The sequence below is a fragment of the Rhinolophus sinicus genome, chromosome 16 (genome assembly GCF_057876585.1).
Source record: "Rhinolophus sinicus isolate RSI-liver-muscle chromosome 16, RSI-T2T, whole genome shotgun sequence".
Taxonomy (NCBI): Eukaryota; Metazoa; Chordata; class Mammalia; order Chiroptera; family Rhinolophidae; genus Rhinolophus; species Rhinolophus sinicus.
Genome location: NC_142516.1, coordinates 157,788,814 through 157,809,660, shown reverse-complemented (window position 1 = coordinate 157,809,660; position 20,847 = coordinate 157,788,814). Strand labels below are relative to the sequence as shown.

Sequence of the window (20,847 nt, the reverse complement as noted above, 5' to 3'; positions counted from 1 at the left end):
GTCAAGAATTATATGATAACATGAGAAAATTCAAATTAAAAATAAAATGCTTGTGTGTGTTTTTAACTTGTAATTAGATGTAGTTATTTTGTTGCACTATTCATGGTCAAACAAAGTATATATGAGCTATTTATTTTTGTAAAGTGTTTATTATAAGTTACATCATAAGGCCAAGATACAAAGTTTGTACTGCATTGCTAAAAAAAAATTAGCAGTTTTGTTTCCTACTCAGAGAATGTGTATGTGGCTGCTTTCATATTTGTGGGGCTGATATCACCTTATTTCTCTGGTAAATAAATTTTCATTTAAATCATCCACAATAGTTAAAAGAGAATTTGTAAATAGCTTATACCCATTAATAAATATGCTTTCATAAGATCGATTTCAGTCAAATATGTAAATAATAGTGTAAATAAAATTTATATAAGTAATGTTGATTTTCATGTTTTAGTACATATTCAATCTTTAAGTGGGCAAATACACGTTTCTAGTAAAATGGCATAATTTTATAAGTAAAACATGTATTTTTTGAAAATTCAAACATTAGTCCCATTATACTTTTTTATATAATTTTGGTATAATTAGATAACAATTAATCTGAAGAAATAAGCAAACGACAGTTTCTGGTTAAAATTTGAAAGAAAAAAATGATAAAAGAATGTTAAGCTTTCCATATCATATAATACATTCTATTTTAAACCAATGTTGATGTTTCTTATGGATTCAGATTGGGAAAACAGTAAAATATTACATTATATATTTTTATAAAGTTGAATACTTTTTAAATTATGAACCAAAAAGTTATACTGCTGGGGGCATCGGTTAGCTCAGTTGGTTAGAGTGCTCTTAACAACAAAGTTGCGGGTTCTATCCCAACATGGGCCACTGTAAGCTGTGCTCTCCACAACTAGATTGAAACTACTACTTGACTTGGAGCTGATGAGTCCTGAAAAGACACACTTAAATAAATAAAAGTTTTTTAAAAAAAGTTATAGTTTTTACACACCATTATGACTCCTGAATCAAGTTTCTCCCTCAGTAAAACTGATGTTTTTAAATAACCATTAATGATTGAGAAAACTTGTTTTGTACATATTTTGGTTGGAATATTGTGTAAGCAATATATTATTTATACCTCTAAAAATTTCAAGTTAAAACGCATACAAATGAATTTTAAATTATATACAAATCATTATGGATTCTCTGATATTTCAGAAAAAAAGTTTTTGACTCGTGAGACTTTTGAAGAAACGATATTTACTCTGACATCTATTTCTTAGAGATGAAAACACATGGGAAAGCTAGCTGACATAATTAGCAGATAGTTGATGATAAAGCAATTAAATAAAAGGTCATTTGCTTTATCTCTGAACAAAAAAATTATTATCCCTGTTAATCTATTAGCTGGAATAATTTGTTTTATAAATGTTTCTGTTCATGCTGAAAATCAGTAACTCTCATAATGAAATGCCCTGGTTGAACCTCATATACACAAATTGTAACACCTAGTGCTATGGTTGCACTTTAAACTGATATGTTGTCACTTCAAATTACATTGCATTGGCATCTGTGGTTATTTAGTATTACAAGTTAATTTGGATGACTTCCAGAACAAATAAACAAGTGCAAAACTGTCTCAATGCATTTATTTTGCTTGAATGATTGCAGGACTTTTTTGTGTGTATGGCTTTAATGTTCCAGAATAATTTTATCTAATAGCAGAAGGTGGCTGTAACAGCAGAAGACTTCCAAACTGTTCTTTTATTATAAATTATATGAAATCTACATGAAAAAAAATGATATTTAATTTTAATTACAATAGTAACAAATGGAAAATGACTAAAGGATCTTACAAAAAAGTTACGTACATAACATAATGAAAATAATAACAGTAAAATATAAATGGCAGTATTGATAGAAAAACAGAATAAATAAAAAGTAAGAATTTTGAACTACTTGATAAATTAAAGAAATCATGGTTGATGAGCAGGAGTAAGAACTATTCAAAAATACTACACACAAAATGAAGTGTAATCCTAAAACAATAATTTTATTTTTGTAATCTAAACAATGATATTTCCTATGAGAATTTACCAATTCAATGCCAAGTAAGGAATCACAAGCAGAATATACATACCTATTATATCTATAGGTACATCTATGTTCTTAGTCTCTCACTATAACCTATTAATATAACAGTCACCCCTGCTAACACATTTAAATCTTAAAGTTGTGCCTGCAACCATGTAACATGAAGGCTGCAATATATGTGGTGTGAACCAACAATATGATGAATGATTAAATAAAAAAATATATATTACAGCGAAAGACACACTGCCATTAATCCCCCTCAAAATACTCCCCCCTCATGACAAACATACTTATCCCATCATTCCTGCCATTTTCCTAAGCAGTTCTGGAAGTCCTCTTTCCTGAGTGTTTTCAGTTGCACTGCCATGGCTGCCTAGATGTCCTGACTAATTTTGACTTTGGGGTAGAGCCAGAAGTCACACTGTGCCAGATCGGGTAAATAAGGTGGATGAGGACACAGAGTAATGTTTTTATTTGACAGAAATTGTTGTATATCAGAAGTGACGTATGACACAGAGTGTTGTCATGATGAAAGATGATTTATAGCACACTTCTCTCAACTGGAGCTCATACCTGACTGACTGAACCGAACAAGTTGAAACTTGTCACGCTCTGTTACTAAGGTTCAATGTACCACTTCCTGTATTGAAGATCACTGCCTTTCTGTTGGATGGCACTCAGTAGCAGCATTCACCATACTTTGCAATAACAAACGAAAGGCTCCATATCACATATCACTTCTGGTATGGCAATTTCTGTCAAATAAAAACATGACGGGTGTGTCCTCATCCATCTTATTTACCGGATCTGGTATCATGCAACTTCTGGCTCTTCCCCAAAGTCAAAATGGCCATGAAAAGTAAACATTTTGAATCAATTCAGGACACCGAGGCAGCCATGACAACGCAACTAAAAACACTCACGAAAGAGGACTTCCAGAACTGATTCAGAAAGTAGCAAGATGTTGGGATAAGTGTGTTCAAAGTGAGGGGGGAGTATTTTGAGGGGGATAAATGGCAATGTGTCTTTTACTGCAAATATATATATATATATATATATATATATATATATATATACATATATATATATATATATACACATATATATATGTATATATGTATATACATGTATATACATATATATTTATATATATGATTTATAGCACACTAAAATATACATATGTATTTTTTTTTTATTTTTTTTTAAACATTCACTGTATTTGCAGACTGTACCTCGTACAGATGGCTTGTTCCTGGGACACTTTTTTCTCCATCTGTATATTCACTCAGTGAAATATAATCAAGTCCCCGTACTTTAATCTATATGCATGAAATTACATTTCCTGACATGATTGTCCAACAAACATATCAAAACTCCTAGGTTTAAAAACTGTGATGGTTATTTTTTTTATGTGAATTTGGCTAAGCTATGGTTCCCAGTTGTCTAATCAAGTCAAACATCATTCTAGATACGGCTTTGAAGATACTTTTTAGATGTGATTAACATTTAAATCAATAGACTTTGAGTGGAAAAGATTACCCTCCACGATGACTGTATGAGCCACATTTAATGAGTTGAAGGCCTTAAAAGCAAAGACAGACTAAGGGTTTCAAAAAAAAACAAAAACAAAAAAGCATTCTGCCTTTGTAACATAGAGACTAACTATTTCCAGGCTATAGATTTCAAACTCAAGACTGCAGCATCAACTCCTACGAATTTCAGGTTTGCTGACCTGGTTAACAAATTTTCAATTAGTCAGCCCTCACCAAATTCCTCAAACTCTCTCTCTCACTCTCTCTTTCTTTCTCTATCTCTCACATATATATCAAGGTAAACATTCACAAGCAGTACCTAAGAGATCCCGGAGATTTACAAATATAGATAGAGATAGAGAGAGATCTATCTCTAGATCTCTCTCTATCTCTATCTCTATCTCTATCTCTATCTCTATCTCTACACAAAGGGTGCCAAAAAAAGTATATACATTTTAAGAAAGAAAAAAAAAAAAAACCTGTATTAAAATTGTAATACTCAATATATACCAATAACAAAAGATGAATACAAGTCATGTTTGACTTCTGCAGTTACAAGAGGTGCTCAAAGTGGTTACCATCAGCATAATTTTAATACAGTATTTTTTCCTTTCTTAAAATGTGTATACATTTTTCAAATGTGTATACGTTTCCTTTCTTAAAATGTGGATACATTTTTTTTTTTGGCACCCTCTCTCTCTACATATATACAAAATAAACTTTTACTTCAGGTATATATTATAATGACTGTTTTCCAACAAATAGATGAAATTAAAACATCCATAGAAAAACAGAGAAGTAGAAAAGGAAGTGATGGTTGAAATATTTAACAACCAATATTATAAAAGTGTCAATAAATCAGAAAGCACCTTGGATTTATAGAAAGATAAATGAAATAATAAAATCCACTAGCTGTTATTAGTTTTGCTTTAAACCTTTAATGAAGTTGAATTCATAATAAAAGCTATTTCAGAAAGACACTATCAGACCACCTGAATAACCTCCGCAGGCTGGCTGGCCCCCAGGCTGGGCAGGGCAAGTATCTCTTATAAAGCCTTGCCCTCTAGCACAATGAGAAGCTTGTGGAGCCCAGAGGCCTTTGAAGGGCCCCTCTGTATTCCCTTGGCATTGGGCTTCTGCCTGAACCTCTCCCTGCCACTACTAGGCACCACCCTGGAGCCCTATCCCATGCCATGGACCAAATTGAAACAATAAAGCTTTTTGCAGAAGAAAAAAAAAGAAGAAACTATCAAACTCAGATTTTCACAGTTCTCACAAATTTTTATAGAACACGTTCATTCAAATATGAAGCAAGTTTCTGCAAAGTATAAAAAAGATACTTCTTTTTCCCATTATTTAAAGAAAAATTATAGATCATTCATAAATTTGTGTGTAATTATTCTAAAAAATGTTTACAAATAAATCCATAAATGTTTAAAAATTATGATACATGTTGGTTATTTCATCTCAGGAATCTAAGAATCTCTGATATTGGAAAATCAATTAATTTAATTAACTGGATTAACAGGATTAAGTAGAAAAATCCAGAGGTGTATTCTATAATCCTTTCAATATAAGAAAGGCAGGGATTTCTGTCTTTGTTTTGTTTAAATGATGTATCTTTATTTAGAAGTGTGCCTTGCAAATACTACATTCTCAATAACATTTGCAAAATGAATAGCTGCAGAAAAACAATACATGAAACCAAACATTCACTCATTATTTAAAAATTAATTAATTAAACTTTTATCAAACAAGAAATAACAGGGAAGTTCCATAATGAGTGGAAGAGTATATTTTTAAAAAATGAACAACTATATACATAGCATTGTGTTTAATGTTGAAATATTGAAAATGGTATCTGTAAAATAGATGAATATAAAATCAGCATAATAATTTTTATTGATAAGTGAGCAAACATAAATATAAGTTAATAAAGATTTGTTTTACAATTGTATAAAACTGCAGTGTCCAGGAATAAATGGCAAATCTAAATTATTTGATATTCTATAAATAAAATTATAAGACTATTGAAAGACATTAAACAGTCCTAAGTCAATGAAGTCTGTATTATCTTCTTTGATTGTAACTATTAATATCACAAAGATATCTATTTTTCAGTATTTTATTTTTTAATTTAATGAAATTCCACTGAAAACTAACATCATTTTTTGAGAATTTTCACAAGCTGATTTTAAAACTTACATGGAAGGCACATAGTCCCCAAATTATAAGATATTTTGAAGAAAAACAATCTGGGCAATATACTTTCCTACATTAATAAGTATAAAGTTATATGAATTAAGGTAATGCAGTGTTTGATCAAGAATAGACCGATATATGCATAAAATAGACCCGTGCCCATATCAAACTTCAGTATTGCAGAGATGCCCTATCACCTCACTGGTGAAATGGAGGACTATTCAGCAATGTAAATAGAAAAAAATGACTATCACTTTGCATTTAAAAAAAAAAAAAAGGAAACAAAGAAAATAAATCAATCAGATCCCCAAATCATCGTAAGCAAAATTTAACTCTAGATGAATTAAGAAACTAAATGTCTAAACTTCCCAGCTTATTAATGAAGAAAAATCATCTACCTGATTAAAATAATGGATAAGAAACATCAACAAACAATTCACAAAAACATGAATCACGTATGGCCAGAAAATAAATGGCGAGATGTTCAACATCATTAATGATTAAGGAAATGCCAATCAAAAGTTCAATTAAATGTCGTCTTATGTACATTCAGTTGGCAATAACTGTAAGGCTTACCAGTGTCAAGTGTTGGGGAGGATGTAAAACTGCAGGATCTCCTAGGTATTGCTTGTGAATGTTTAACTTGATACAACTGATTGGAAAACATTTTCACATTGGAAAATACTTTTCCATAACAATTATGGTCTTCCAAATTTTTCAGGCCAAAATCTTTGGAATCCACCTGACACCTCTCTTTTTCCCAAAGCTATGGTGACCAACCACCTGGTTTTCCTGATTGAGAGCATTCTCATGAAGTTATGCTTCCTGTGCTATAACCGGAAAAAAAATCCAAGGCAAATCTGGTTTGGATAACCTACCTCACATCTCACACCCAATCTTTTAGCAAATCCAGTTTATTTCAACATCAAAATATGTTCAGATCTTCTACTTAATGTTATCCCTACCTTTACCTTCCTGCTTCAGGCTCCCAATGTCTGTTACCTTTTTAAGATAAAAATCAGACTCTGAAGGCAAACATTAATTTGAAGTAAATTTTCTCCCATTACTATTATGTCTACTAGCACTGATTAAGGGACAAATGTAGACTCGAGTTTGTACGTACTGATGGGGCTCTGATCAGATGCCCCAAAATATGCAACTTTTGAATTAAAGTTACTTAAGAAACATGTTCAAAAAGAAGACTGTGCTTGTCCTTTGTTCTCCCTGAAAGCGGTTAATAAATCTCTTCTGTGAAAGGTGCCTTCCCTGCAATAGGGAGGTGGGAAGATGTCCTTATCACCAGAGATAGGGAATTCAGGGCACAGAGGCCTGTGTTAACAAACTGCTTAGATTCTTCACTAATTAAGTAGGCAGGTTTCTTTGTCTTGTCATTTTCTCATGAACTGATGGTTCCGTTGTCTAAAATGTATAAAAGTTGCCTGCTTTGGTCATATCTTTAGTTCCCCTATCTATGAGACGTCTGTATGCATGACATCAAACTTGATTTTTTTCTTGGTAATCTGTCTCACGTCAATTAAATTCTGAGATCATCCAGAAGAACCTAGAAGGGTACAAGAAAAAAAAAAAAATTCTCCCCTTGACAGTTGGCTTAGCCAGAATATTAACTTCCCTGGCTGGACACTACTTGCCTGAGGCTGCTGCAGCTGGGAGACCCTGGGATTTCTGACAAGTGCTGGCAGAAGGTGAGAACCATGTTAGTCTTCCAGGTCTCTACCTGCAGGGTCCAATGCAAATGAGAGTAGTGAGAGCCCTTTCTCCTTTCTAAATTTAGATTAGCCAGAGAAAATATTTGTGGAACTTCTTCCTTAGTGTCTAGTGACTCTGGTAAATTTGGTAAATGAGTATTTTTGGTTTTTATTGATCTTTTCCTCCCAAAGATGGTGTCAATGTAATACATATCCAAATCTGTAGAGAATTAGTATAAGAATGTATTTAAGCCAAACTTATGACAATTGCTGGAAAGCAAGATGTCAACTGCACTGGGGAATGACAGTGTTGCAGTTTCTTTTAGACTTCTGGAATTAATGAGGGAGTGTAAGCAAGATTGTATGAAGGTGGGAGTGAGGCAGCTTAGTTAGTATGATTGCTAGGTAGACAGGAGGGTCCCTGGTGGTAAAAATAAAAAAGCAGCCATATCCTGAAACTCCAGGTCCTGGAAAGTCTCCTTCACTCCAGGAGAAAGATATGAGAATGCGCCTTGAGGTTAATAAATTATCTCAAATCCCTTCTGGCCATACAAAGGACCAGATCTGATAGATAGGAATGGGTTAGTTCCTTAAGCCCTTCAGGATGGGCAAACAGGACAAACCTGATAGATGAATTCAATTAGAAGGCCCCAGCTCCCTTCCCCAAGCAGGCAAGGGAAGGTATAAAAGTAAGAGCTTTTGCCTTAGTCACTGGGCACCCCCATTCGGGACCCTCTCCCGCTTGGGAGCTGCCTCTAATAAACTATCTTCCTTTACAACTTTTTGCCTCTCCCTGGTCAGTGTTCCCACACTTTGGCTTCATGAGACATGATCCCGGACCACACCCAAACACTGCCGGCAGATCCAACATCATTTACATTATTTGGGGACTCACAGAAAAATATTCCTACTTCATTTGGGGACTCATATGGGATTGAAGGAAAGGTAAATATGATCTGTGCCTTTCTACTTGCCCACCCTATTGGCCTTCATCATGTTTTGTCTCCTTTTTCTATCATACAAACAGTAGGCCTCCATCAGCCATTTAAATGAGGAAAGTACGGCTGCTACTTTCAAGACTCGGAGGGCAGCTCTTGCAGAAGGGCTCTGGTTGATCACCTCCGGCACTGAGCTAGAGGAATGTCGGCCACAGTCCAACTGCCTTCTCTCTTGCTTTTCTCTCTTGGATGGAGTAAAGACCAAAGATGGCGCGCAGTTGAGGTGAATGGCCCTTGGCAGCAATTGCAGGACTCTGACGGTGGCTACTCTGCGGTGTGGCCCAAAGGCTCCCTGGGTCTTCCCCCAGCCAGACTGACTGTAAGGGTGCCGTTCGGAAGCTTCCCTCCCCCTCTCTGCTACTTTCTCTTATTCCTTCTGCTGCCTTTTTCCTTTCCACGAGGAGACTGAATACTGGCGTGTGGCCAGGACTGTGGGCCTTTGTGGACAACTGAGGGACCCTGATTGTGGTTGCTCTACAATGGATCCCTCTGGTCCCTTCCCAGCCCAACTTCCTATAACCATAAGTGTGCCAGCAGGATGACTCCTTTGTCTCTGCTGTCCTTTTATTCTGCCACTATCTCTCCCTAGCACATGAGACATTGGTCTGGGGTCCCTTCCCTGTGAGACCTCCTCAACATTATCCAGTAACATATTTTAACAAGCCAGCCAGGAGGTAAGTCCCTTTTAGGGGACACCAAAATCTCTCACTCACTTTCCTATACCTCTTTTTGTTTGCCGTCCTTTGCGGGCATGGGTTGGACAATTAAATGGCCATTAGGGTGTCCACCACTTGAAAACTCCTGTGACAGGATAACCCAGTCTTGGAACAGGTCATTTAGTACCTGCCAGGCTCAAGACAAACCCAAGCACCAGTGAGGTCTGTGTTTGTACAGCATAATGCCTCTCTGGAGACTTGATTTTTCATCTCCTCTGTTCTATCTCTGTACTCATCTGGGGACCCTGTGGCTTCTCTGCTGCCTGGCTCTGCCCCCAGCTAGGCTCAACTGCAGCTGAGAGGGAGGGGCCGCAAGAGTGCAGCTTCTCTGGAGACCTACCCACCAGGCCACCTCAGCCACCACCAGGCAAAGTTTTTAAGGAGGACCAACATATTCTGGATTTGCTTTTCCATAAGGAAACAGCCTTTTCTGAAGCCTTTTGGGCTTCAGGTATCTCTTTTTGTCCCCACTCACATATTGGGCTTCAGGGCCTCCTTCCACTCCCTCTTGCCTAGGCCACATGCCTTCCCTACAAGCTTTAAGTATATACTCCATCCGTAAACATCTTTATTTAAAAGGCCACTATTATATTAATCGGCCATCAATTTTTGTGATGCCCAGAGTTGGGACATACACTGCTTTACCTTAAGGCACCTCATTATTGGCCACAGCCTTTATTGGCCTGTGGGCCAGTGTCAGACATTCAGGCGGGGACAGGGTAGGCGCCCACCTGGAGGCACAGGCCAGGCCACACAGGTAAGTGTGAATAATCCTGGTGCGCCATGTCTCCTCACCTGCCTCAGAACTGGTCACACGACGTCCATGGCCCATGCGTCTAGGGGACGCCCTAGAGCAAGTTGTGGGAGATGAATTGCAAAGGGACGCCTTTCTGTCCTTCCTCCCTTTCAGATAGGCAATCAGCCCTCATGCGCCTACATCCCCCTGAATTACATCTTGAAACACTGGGACAAATTTGACCCTCAGACTTTGAAGAAGAGGCGCCTGGTTTTCTTTTGTTCAGAGGTTTGGCCTAAGTACTCGTTGGAATGGGGAGACTTGGCCTTCTGAGGGAAGTATTAATTACAATACTATCATGCAGCTAGACCTGTTTTACAGAAAAGGAGGACAAATGGTCAGAAGTTCCACGTGTTTAGGCTATTTTTGCCGAGGGACAATCCAGATCTTGGTAAAATATGTAGAGTTGACCCGGCTCTTTTGGCCGTGATATCTTGCCTCCCTCCTCCTAAGGAGACCCCTTCTGGGGGGGACTCCTTCTAAGGGGACTCCTTAGGGAGACTCCTTCTAAGGAGATTCTCCCTGGGGAGACCCCTCATAAAGTGACTCCTCCAAAGGAACCTCCAGTGGGATCTGCCTCTCCTGAGGAGGTCCCTTCAATAAACATTCATCTCCTAATCCACCAATAAACAAAAATACCTGAGGCTGAGATAACTGTAGGAAAAAAGTGGCACTTTTAAAAACCAAGCAGCTAATTCTAAAGCCAGACCTCTTACTCCACTGCTCTAATTCTAAGTCCTGTGGGGATCACTCACAGTTGGATTCACTATAAGGGAAATTGCCTTTAGATTGGAGTCCCAGTGTACTAACATTCTAAATAAGCCTACTTTTAAAGTCATGTTATCTCTGTTACAGAATTTGTCAAGAAAGTACCTTAGATTAAATATCTAGGTATTTCAAAATAACAAAATGCTAAGGTGTCAATTATTAGGTAAGTCTAAATTCATCTATTTCTAGCTTCTTTGTCACAGGAAAGTTAAGAGAGAAATTAAGATCTGTTAATAAATATATCTTATATTTTATTACAAAAGTGCATGCTTTTAAATGTTGCCAAATATATTCCTGGATTTGCCAGTGGAAGTGTTAATTGCTTACTTTAGATTGTCAGTAAAAATTAAGGTTCTAAAAGGTTATGGATTCTAACATGGAAGAAAATGGTGTGTTTTCAAGGAAGGTATAAGGTACGGAAATCCATGTTTGAAGGTACTGAAATAAAACAGTTTGTCCTAAAGATGGTTATTTCTGAATGAGTGAAAAGAGACAAACTGAGAGGGATTAGGAAAGTTGTAGAAGGTTTGTGAGAAGTTTTGAGAGTTTTATATGTGGTTAAGCTAAATGCAATTAACTAAGTAAATTTAAATCTCAAAAGTAAGCTGGTACAAAATAAAAGTTAAGCTTTCTCTCTTTACTAAGATCAAGTTTATTAGTCTATTGGTCTGCTACTGACATTATATTGCAGAACTGCTACAGGTCATGTGCCTTCTTTGGTATCAGCTATAGGCCAACATAAGGAAGTTTCGCCTAATATTGTCCCCTAACTGGCAGGGAATTCTAATGGTTCTGACCCATTGTTACATCCCTGATTAAGAGGCTCAGATCCTAGAGAAGGCCAGGAATTTGTTTAAATGTCTTTAACAACCAAGACAGGAAAACGAGGAATAAAGGAACAGTGAGACCAGAGAATGAGACCAGAGGAAGGCCAGACTTTTTGGCCACAGTTATAGACAACCCTGGGCTGAAGCCACCTCAAGTCACCCAAAAGCCCCCGAGAGAAAACGCCAGATAAAGGAGCTTGCTTTGGATATGGAAGCCCAGACCACTGGAATAAGGGGTGTCCTAGTCCTCCAAAACAGCCGTGCCCCCTGTACAGACTAAAGGGCACTAGAGGAGGGAGTACGCCTTGTTCTGAAGGGAGCAGGGATCAACTCCTTAAAAATGGCTCTCATCACTGTTGGGCCTGAAGTTCTCAGCAGCTCCCAAGCTATTCTCATCATAGGGGGTAAAACTGCGGGTGACCCTGACAAGGCAGATAAGCCTATTAATTTCCTAACTGATATAGAAGCCATTTACTCTGTCTCAACTGCTCACTCTGGAGGTTTTTCCTCTGAAAACTGCTTGCTTGTAAAGATAAAGATAGCCCCCAGATTTGGGCTCATTTTACACAGCCTATTTCTTAGCATTGGTCTATACCTTTGTCGTGCGGGAGACCCTGCTCGCTGCGCCATTTGTCGTGCGGGGCGACCTTGGGGGTCTCTGCTCCCGCTCCCCACACAAGAATGCAGGATATGGTGAGGCCAAAAAGGAACACCCACGGAGCCATAAGTAGGGGAGTCATACCACTATATTCTCTCTGGCGGCACTATACTCTCACTGGAGGCTGGATCCACACTGTCCGCAAACCGCCATCCACACTTGTTAGCCCAGCCGCCATCTTCTTGCTAGCCCCCATTCTTCTCTCTCTGCTAGCATAGCCACAGCAGTTATATTAGTAGCCAATGGCTCTATGGTTACAGCTGATGGCCAACTAGCCACAGCTGATGGCCATGCAATCACTGTTGATGGCCATTTACTATCTGAGCCAGCACCTGTCTATGTGAGGCCGAGAGCCTGGAAACTGCTTTTTGGGGTTCTGTCCCCACAACCTTAAAGAAAATATAAAATAAACAACTTAAAAAGGTCTCTGGAACTATTTAATAAGGAACTAGACCTCATAGCACCCGGCGGGCCAGCTTGTTTCCGGGCCATAACTACAGCTGCCTCCTGGTTCCTAAAGCCACCAAACTCACAGTGCAGCAAGACTTAACTGTTTTCGCCCCACACCACATTTGCGGACTTTTAGATGCTAATAAGAGTCACTGGCTCACTGATAGCCACCTCCCCTCCTGTATCAGGCCCTCTTGTTAGAAGGTCCTGTTATCCAAATACAAACCTTCCCTAACCCTGAATCCTACCATATTCCTCTCAAAGATGGAGGAAGAATTAACTGCCAATAAGTTTTAATACAGACCTATACTGCTAGAGCAGATTTACAAAAAACACCTCTAGACAACCCAGATTGGACTCTCTTCACTGATGAGAGCTCTTTTATAGAAAATAACATACAAAAGCCTGGATATGCTGTAGTTACTCTACATGACATCTTAGAAAATACAAGCCTTCCCTCTGGGGCAGCACACAACTAGCGGAGCTAATAGCTCTCACCCAAATACTAGAACTGAGTAAAGAAAAAAGAGCCGTAACTCAGGCTAATCAATGTGTTAGTTTCACTGGCTGCTCTAACCAGTGCTTTAATTTACCTCACAGGCTACCCATGCCATGAGGCAAGAGTTAGGACAGGTCAGAAAAACAGTTCTCAAAAACAGAGCTACCATAGATTATCTCCTTCTCAAACACAATCAAGGATGTAAATAGTTTAAAGGGTTATGCTGTTTCAATCTCTGATAATTTGCAGTTAATTAAAGACAAAGTTCAACAAATTCATAATATAGTTTCCAATATTGAACTAAAAACAAGATTTTTTGGCCTAGATTTTTCGTTTCCTACTTCCTAGCTTCCCAGCTTAGCGGGACTTAAGGAAATTTTTCTAGTTTTTCTTTTATCCATTATTATAGGTATTACCTCATGCCGTTGCCTGCAATGCGTCTCTGTTTATAGACTACCCACTGGTTGGCTGCGATGGCTTACAAGACAACATCCTCACCTGGATTTGTTCATCTACTGGAGACCCTAAGATAGACAGACCTCTGGACAAGCCCTAGCTGCTGGTCTCTCCCTAGTACTCCCTTCCTCAGCCTGAAGTAGTTAGAGCAGTTGTTGCTCCTACTGCCTAACAGCAGTTAGGGTTTCGTCTTCAGATAGGGTATTGAGACAGGTTAGATAGTACGATTGCTAGGTAGACAGGGGGGTCCCTGGTGGAATAAACAAAAAAAACAGCCATATCCTGAAAGTCCACCTTCTGGAATGTCTCCTTCACTCCAGGATCAAGATATGAGACTGCACCTTGAGGTTAATAAATGATCTCAAATCCCTTCTGGCCATACAAAGGAGCAGATCTGATAGATAGGAATGGGTTGGTTCATTAATCCCTTCAGGATGGGCAAACAGGACAAACCCGATAGATGAATTCAATTAGAAGGCTCCAGCCCCCTTCCCCAAATAGGCAAGGGAAGGTATAAAAGTAAGAGCTTTTGCCTCAGTCACTGGGTACCCCCATTCGGGACCCCTTCCAGCTCGGGAGCTGTCTCTAATAAACTATCTTCCTCTACAACTTTTTGCCTCTCCCTGGTGTGTGTTTCCATTCTTCAATTTCACGAGACACGATCCCGGCCTACACCCAGAAAACTGTTAGCAAATCCAATATAATTTACATCATTTGGGGACTCACAGAAAACTATTCCTACTTCAGAAGAAAGCAAAGGACAGAATAGTTAACAAGATTATGTGCACCCTTGAGGGTGGTTACTTTTCCAGGGGTCTGAAAAAGAGGATTACTTCTGGCATTTCAAAGGTGTGTTAACCTAGATGCACAAGAACAGGGACAGGGCTAGCTTAAGCATTTTAATAAAGAAGTTACTACTTAATAAAGAAGTTATGACCTCAGTCAGGAATTTATGATCCTCTACAGTAATTTATGAGCATCTATGAAGCTACTTTTCATAGAACCCCATTTCCATCCATAATAGTCACTGTTTTTTCTTTCTGAAGTATGTTTCTGTTACATACTTCATCTTGTTCTACCGTGTTTCCCCCCCAAAAAAGACCTAGCTGGACCATCAGCTCTAATGCGTCTTTTGGAGCAAAAATTAACATAAGACCTGGTTTTATTTTACTATAATATGAGACCAGGGATAATATAATGTAATATAATATAAGCACGGGTATAATAATATAATATAATATAATACCATGTCTTATATTAACTTTTTCTACAAAAGACGCATTAGATGGTTCAGCTAAGTCTTATTTTCGAGGAAACACAGTTGTCTTGAGAGCTTGGCTCTGTGACCAGTGAAGTATTCTCTCTGGTCTCTGCCATCTTGAAGGTGCACTTACTGCGGTGCATGTGCTGGCCAGTCAAATAGACTGGGGTTCTGAGACACAAAGTCACAATCAGAACTCTCTCTATGTAACCATGTCAACTCTCAGGGGAAATGGTCATAAGGGGGTCACGGTTTATAGGAGGACTTTATTGGCACAACATTTGTTGCTTTGTTAGTGCTGGAAAAGTCCCGTTTCACTAGTGCCCTCTCAGTGTCATGGATCGGTAGGGAGATAGAAAATTATAGGCAGTCAGGAAAGTAGCTAGGGTAGATGAGATTAAGGAGGAAAGCATAATAAAGCCAGAGGAAATAACTTTATTCAAGATGCAGTACTGTCAGAGCAAAGCCTAGGCATAGAGGGGAAGGGTCATTTAGCTTGTAACAAAGACATTCAAGCTAAAAAGCCCGCTGAAACTCTCAGCCCAGGTCCAGGGAAATAAGACAATCAGCTTGCAGAGCCCGCTAAAATTGACTGTCCAGGTACAGGGAAGAGGGCCAATCAGCTTGTAGTTAACAATTTCAAACTGCAGAGAACATGTGCAGTCTGAAGAGATAAGGTAATAGCCCCTTGTTAATCACAGGTGTCAATCAAGTGGTCCCACACCTGGAGAGGTACAGCCCATCTCAGATAAAACCCCCAAGCTCCTGAGAGCCATGCCTTTTTGAACCTTGCCTTTGCTCGGGACCTGCTCCAAACCCTTTGGAGTATACTTTCTCTTCTAATAATGGCCTTGAGACACTATTTTCTGCTCTGGCCTACTTTTTTGTAGTGTACTTTTTCTTCTAATAAACTGTTCTTTCACTACTTTATCTAGGTATCTTGTTTAATTCTTTGCTCGAGATGCCAAGAACCTGGACACTGCGTCAAGGTGGGCCCACTCTCCGGTAACCTGCTGCTTCTCCGCTGCCTGGCTCCTCCTCCTCCTCCCCTCCCCCGCCCCCCAGCTTGGTACTGCTGTAGCCACCGAGGAGAGGGGCCCAAGAGGTAGCTTACACTTCTAGGAGCCATTCTCTTGTGCCTGTTCTCTTATGCTTTTGCAATAAACTGCTTCTGCTTAAATCTCGCTTGCCTCTGAATTCTCCGTTTCTATTCTTAGGTAACGGTGGGATCCCTTTACCGGGAAAATACATCAGGATCCTAATTCAGTAAGCCTATGACTGGAGGTGCCTCAAGTTCTTCTATGAGACTTAAGACGCTATTTTTACTACACCATTCTTATTGCCTGTGCAACAAAAGCCTTTGCTTTCTTAGGCTAACATTAGGAGTAAACTTTCTGGATGTGGTTGGGGTTGCATGTTTTCCAGTCTCGTGGGATGCATCTTGCATCCTTGGTTAAGACATAAAAAGGTTTGAATTGTTATTGAGATTAATAGGTCCTACTCCTCTGTGTCCAGATTATGGATCTTTTAAATTGGAAGTTTTTCCTAAAGAATTATTAGTATTTATAGAAAGACCAAATTTAAAACAATACAAAGAATATCACAGTTAGCCTTAGAAATCTTACCAAGATGGAAGAACAAATGAAACTTAAAACAAAAATCCAATATAAATCCTCCTTCTTAAAAAGTGTCCCCAGGCCCTTCTAAAAATAATCAGGAAATGGATTAGCTGGAGGCCAATATTCAAGGTCTAATAGAAACAACTGTCTTTGTCTTACAAATCTCTACAAACTAGAAATACAAGTCTAGAAGCATCCCAAAACGTCACCTATTCTTTTCAAAATGCTTATAAGTATTTTAGAAGACTAGGGTAATATAAATAATATTGTCCTGAACTTAAGAAAAAGAAGGACATTTTTAAATAGTAAAATTTACCCCAAAATTCTGAGGAAAAAACCTGCATACCTTCTAAGTCCCTTGAAGATATAAATCTTATCATGTCTTTGAAATGTAAATACAGCCCACACTCACCTGAGACTAAAGGGGAAAAAAGGACTCTTTTAACATACGAAATGCAACAAGGGCTCTCTCGCCCAAACTCTAGACTACAGCCTCCTTAAAATTATTTCCAGGGAAAAATACAAATCTTAAAAGTCTTCTCCACAAATAGTAAAGAACTTTAGCTTTCTTAGCAGGCAAACTTAGTTTATTCTATGAAAAAATTTCGACCCAACTGTTTTTTTTCCCCACTATAAACTATGAGTTTTGTACTATTGTACCATTTCTTGACTAAAAATTTTCAGAATAAAAGCTAAAAATTTCCTGCAGATATATAAATATATATATATTTTCTACCTCCAGATGGTATTCCTAAAAGTAATTTGTAACAGAGCTCTAAATTGGATAAAATAAATAAATAAATACATAAATAAATAAGCACTTGTATAAATTTAGTATTAATAACTTTCAGAAATATAGTAGAACATAACCCAAATGCTTTTCAGGTTTTCATGATCTGGGGAAATTATTCAGTATTAAAGCTAATTTAAGTTGTTGATTTAATAAAAACAGATACATCTTCAGAGTTAGGACCTTTCAAAATAATGCAGATAAACAGCTTTTATTCTAACTGGGATTATTAGTCAAATGAGTTCATGTTAGCTCTGTTGCAAAATTTGTCAGCCAAATTAATAAATAACTTAAGATGATGACTGATGTTATCTAATGTCTAATGAAGTTTTTTGTAAGCACTCTAAACATGGTTATTCAGAACAATTTTAATAGATACATATAAGATAAAAAGTTTTCAGGTGAACTTAACAGTAATTAAGTGTTATGGTATGTGTATGTACAAATAGCTTCCTTTTGTTTATTAGAAACCTTAAAGTTTTATTAAGATGATACAAATAATGAGTTAAGTTTATTTAATCAGTTGAGATCATTACCAAATAAAACAAAAAATTAGAACATTAATTACTGAACATAAGTTTATCCATTTTCACTTCTTTCTACAAAAAAAGTAAAGATATTTGGGTCTATTAGTAAACATATTATATGCCATGCTGACAAATAGTCTATGAAAATTCATGTTTCTAGAAAATATAAAAATTATTTATAAATTGAAAGGTTTAAGAATTCTAATTAACTTATGAAATTAAAATGACTAGAAATAATAAAGGAAACATCTTATTTTTTCAAGGAACAGAAGATGTGCATTTTTGTTAAAAGGATGTACGTTGAATGGAGATGCATTTTTATGGAGGGGAAAAAAAAGATGTAGAAGTGAAATAGAAAAATTATAGGGAGTCAGGAAAATGGCCAAGGTAGAATGGATTAAGGAGGAGACCATAACAAAAGGCGGAGACCATAGCAAAACATTAATAGTTAGCTAATAGATTCAAGCTGCGAGACCAGCCCGCCAAAACTCAGATGTAGGGGCAGGAGGACCATTCAGCTTGTAACAAAGCCATTCAAGGTGAAAAGCCAAACAAAACTCAGGTGTTGGGGGAAGCGGGCCATTCAGCGGATAGTTAACAATTTCAAACTTCAGAGAATAATTGCATTCTGAAGAGATAAGGTAACAGCCTCTTGTCAATCACAGGTGTCAATCAGGTAGTCCCATGCCTGGAGAGGAATAGGCCATCCCAGATAAAACCCCCAGGCCCCTGCAAGCTTTGCCTTTGCTCTGGGCCTGCTCCAAACCCTCTGAAGTACACTTTCTCTTCTAATAAAGGCCTTGAGCCACTGCTTTCTGCTCGGGCCCACTTTTAGCTCTTTGAAGTGTATTTTTTCTTCTAATAAACTGCTTTTACACTACTTTACCGTGGTATCTCATTAAATTCTTTGCTCGAGATGCCAAGAACCTGGATATCACGCCGAGAAGGGCCCACTCTTTGGTAACATATTTTGGTGAGCCAGCCAGGAGTAGCCTGCCGTTTCTCTGCCACCTGGCTTCCCCCCACCCCACCCCCAGCTCTGCTGGCACTATAGCAGCAGCTGAGAGGAGGGGATGCAAGAGCAAGGTCGGGAGCATAGGGCCGCCACCTGGTCTCCCCCCGGCCACCATGGCCACTGCCAGGCCTCTACAAACAGTGCCCACAAGCAGCTCCCTTAGCCACCTCTAAACCCACTTTTCTAGCTAACACTTCTAAGTCATCTTTCTTTTGCCCAACCTGATGGTACTGGGGGGCGGGGGGGACGCATTTCATTTCGGACTTTCTGTCCTAGGAGAGCCCTGTCATGCAGGGTCTCTGGTGCCATTTCCCGCACAAGAACACAGGATATGGTGAGGCCAAAAAGGAACACCAAAGGACCCATAGATAAGGGGTTCATACCACTATAGCCTCCAGAGGGGACCCATAGATAAGGGGTTCATACCACTATAGCCTCTATAGGCCAACTAGTCACAGCTGATGGCCATCGACTACCCGAGCCAGCACCTTTCCACATGAGTCCGAGAGCCTGGAAACTGCTCTCTGGGACTCTGTCCCCACAGCCCTTTCTCTTATGCCTGTTTGCTTACACTTTCACAATAAAACTGCTTCTGCTTAAACATGGCCTCTCAGGATCCGCGTTGCTGTTCTTCAGTAATGGCAGGATCGTGTTCCAGGGAAAACACAACAGGATCCTAATTCATTTTGGCAAGCCAGGCAGGAATAGCTGCCCAGACATCAGGATCCTAATTCAGCCGTGGGTGCGTCTGGGACAAAAGGAGAGGGAAGCGCATTTCCCGCTTCTGTTGCCCGTTCTGCTGCCCTTTGCCTGGCTTCAGGCTTCCCTTTTAAGACTCTCTCTCTCTCAAAAAATCGGGCCTCCATCAGCCATTTAAATGCAGTTAGCGTGGCTGCTGACATACAAGCCTCGGAGGACAGGTCTTCCAGAAACGGAGGAGGTTGATTCCCCAATCCACATCAGGAATTTCGGCTGCCTGCCACCAGGCTTCTCTTTTTGCAAAGGATGACATCCTCAGCACACAACTGATGGCATTGACCATGGAGGCAATTTTGGGGCCCTGGCTGTGGCAACTCTGCGGTGGATCCCAAGGGTCTCCGGGACCCTGAGCCAGTCCAACCGCCACTAGTGGGTGCCTTGTATTGACCCTTTCAAAACTATGACTCTCTTTCTAGCCTTTCCTATCCTCAACACCTGTGAGGTGTTGGTCCGTGGTCTTTCCCGTTTGACCTCCTCATCAACCAAGATCTCCTCTGCAATACTTACAGTAAGAAAATGGAGCTTTGCCTTTACTGCACTTCCTTAGCCACCACAGATCACCTCTTTAGGCACCTGGCAGAATTCTTTATAACTCCTCATAGTTCTCAAATGCTGATGGCATTGTTCTGAGTTCCTTGTCCACCACTTCTGTTGTTTTGTTCCCTGACCCACTCCCGCCATTACACTAGCTCTTGTCTAGCGGTCCACGTACATCAAGGCCTCCATTCCTGGGGGCCCGAATATTTCTTCGCTTTTCTCTCATACCTCTGTTTCTGCAGGATCATCAGAACCACATCCCTTATTCCCGATTCCCTTTACCTTAAGGAATATTCCTTCTTTGAGGCCTTCTGGGGTATTTACAATCTTTTCCTTAGCCCCCATCAGGACTGGGATTCCTTAGAATCCCTATCCCTCAGGCAGGTTTCTCCCTCCAGGTTTTGGTCATTTACTCCCTCATCTCTGCTCTTTTCAAATGGAGTAACTTCTACATACCCCACACCATCAATTTCCAGGATGCTCAGAGTAGGGCCCTTCATCCCTCCACTCGAAGATGGCTCATTGTTGGCCACACGTTATACAGGTTCCCTATCATGGGGGTAGACAGCAGGCAGGCACTCGGGGTCCAGTCCAGGTGGCTCAGGTACGCATGATTAATCCTGGCCACCTGTGACCCCCA

At 39.2% G+C, this 20,847-nt stretch overlaps 1 pseudogene; it reads right to left on the bottom strand.

Moving 5' to 3' along the window:
* Window positions 1–20,552, bottom strand: part of LOC109458893 (protein SEC13 homolog pseudogene) — a 76,945-nt pseudogene extending 56,393 nt beyond the window's left edge.
* Window positions 20,553–20,847: the final 295 nt, after the last annotated feature.